The following is a 2414-nucleotide window of genomic DNA, read 5'->3' on the forward strand; positions in this document are numbered from 1 at the left end:
AAGATTTCGACAATTTAGGTCTTCTTTGTTGCTAAACTAGTACATTATAATACATACTTGTACTTAAAATAAAATAGATATGTATTTAAAATTTGAAGACAGCAAGACAAAAAATTTTAGTGCAATCCAATGCAGCGACAAAAAACAGGCCTGCTATTCTCTCCACATTCACATTTTCCATTTTCCTCTCTTGCACTTTTTTTATTAGTATATTTCATTCATCTATGCTCTAATCATCTATGTTTAACTTGTATATTTCTGTGACGAACTTATCTCTAAAAATATATGTATAAAAATATATGATATGTATACATATTGCGCCGAAGTCTCTCCCGTACTTCAGGCCACTTGTTATCTATCGCTATTTATTTAATGTGTCCTCCGTGTGAAACGTGCGAGCGTAACAATATATACACATATATTATAAGTATCTAGTATAAAAAATTCTTCCTTAAACGCGTTTACGGTAGTACTCACGATAAGAAGTATCAGTGATCTAACAGGCTAAGTTTCACACTTCTTGATGAAATATCTAGGTTTAGACTGGTATAAAAATGATGTATCATGCAATGTAATAATACTGTAACAACAGTTCCGCCGTGATCCATGCGAGTTTTACAAATTTCCTGATTGCTTGATGAACGCGATAATCGCGCATCGAAGTAGCAGAGAATCCGCGATTATTAAAATGAAAGACGAACTGTAGATAGAGCTGTACAGCTAATTGCAGTAGAATGATTATTAATTTAATGTGCCGCTAACGCATTTTCGCCAGTTCTGCATACTCTAATACTCTATCGGCATTTCCGAGATCATAAATCTGATGTATCTTTATTCTTTTTATTTATTCACGCGTTTTCTTTTTTATCTTCACATTTGTTTCGGATTTTCTGAATTCTGGCCATTCCTAGATCTTCTATACATGTCTAGCTTAACACTTAATTAATTTTAAATTTCATTTGCATTATGACGTCCTATAATTTTTTCCTGTGTGAAGTCTTCATATACATGCTTTTAGATCACCATTTATCGTCTAATTGAATCCAGAAAATTGTGATACATTGGATAAATAGAAATTCTGGAAATTTTTGGAATAGAATAAAATTTCAATGCGAATCGAATGTAAAAAACGGTGATAAACATGTGAAAGAGTAAACATTAATGATTATGAACGAATTTTCAGACTGCGTTCTACTGTTCCAATTGTTTTTAAAATCACAGGACTTTGCCTAATAATTGCAAAAACTGTCGGAATCTTCATGACTTGATCAAGGTGTTCATCAGACGCAATTGCAAAAAGTTAACTCCGTGGATACATCAAAACGCCGTGAATTCACGATTCTGGTAGCAGTCGTGGGCGACGGAAGCCAGAACCTCCGCCATCGCCTTACCGGTCTCCTGCACCATGCTCTTCAGATAGCCCGTGTCCTTTTGCAGCAGCACGTGAGGATGATCGAATTCCTGCATACGATATATAAAATTTCGCACTTTAAGAGACAGTTTATATCGAGGATATTATAAATAAATAAGAAATGAAGGATTTTTGTAAACATAATCAGTATTAGCTATATAGTCAAAGATTTTGTAATTCTGTATCAACTACAATATAACAAGTGGTTTATTCCAACCATTAACCAAAACTCTAACGAAACAGTGCAAAAATGATCAAAGGGTAAATTAATAATATTCATAAAATATTTGTATAAATCCAAGTATAATTTACGTTGCTTTAAAAGAGGTTGTAAATTAATTTCATAATTTGGAACGAGAAGTATAAAATATGTCACAAGAATGATCGATAAATTCATAGTTACATTGATTCTCCACAAACACAGAAAGAAGGAAATATATTGTGACCTACTTAAATTCATTCGATGGGTCGCCCTAAGCCTCTAATCATAAAATACATAAAAAGACAAAATAAAAAAAATTGACTCACCACTACGTTGCCGGCGTCCATCACCAAGATGCGATCGCTGTCCATAACGGTGTTGAGTCGATGGGCAATCGTCAGCACCGTACACTTTTCGAATTTATTCCTGATAGTTGTCTGGATGAGTTCGTCCGTTCGCGGGTCTACATTCGCGGTCGCCTCGTCCAACACGAGTATCGGATTATTCCTCACAATGGCGCGAGCCAGGCAGACCAATTGCCGCTGGCCGACGCTGAGATTGGAGCCGCCCTCATTGATGTGAGCTTCCAAGCCCATCTCCTTCAACTCGACCTCCTCAAGAGCTCGCCATAGTAGTTCGTCCGTATACGAGTCGAACGGATCGAGGTTCCGTCTCAGGCTACCGGAGAACAAGAACGGTTCTTGAGGGATGATACTGATCTTGGAGCGCAAATCGTGCAAGCCGATCTGGCTTGTGTCGACTTCATCGATCTCAATCAGACCGTCCATGTCGGATAGGCGG

The 2414-nt window shown here is 36.9% G+C and overlaps 1 pseudogene; it reads right to left on the bottom strand.

The window, feature by feature from the left end:
- Nucleotides 1-2414, bottom strand: part of LOC108721856 (probable multidrug resistance-associated protein lethal(2)03659) — a 14625-nt pseudogene continuing 12211 nt past the window's right edge.

Source organism: Mycetomoellerius zeteki, unplaced genomic scaffold (genome assembly GCF_001594055.1).
Source record: "Mycetomoellerius zeteki isolate Tzet28-1 unplaced genomic scaffold, Tzet1.0 scaffold186, whole genome shotgun sequence".
In the NCBI taxonomy this organism is placed as follows: Eukaryota; Metazoa; Arthropoda; class Insecta; order Hymenoptera; family Formicidae; genus Mycetomoellerius; species Mycetomoellerius zeteki.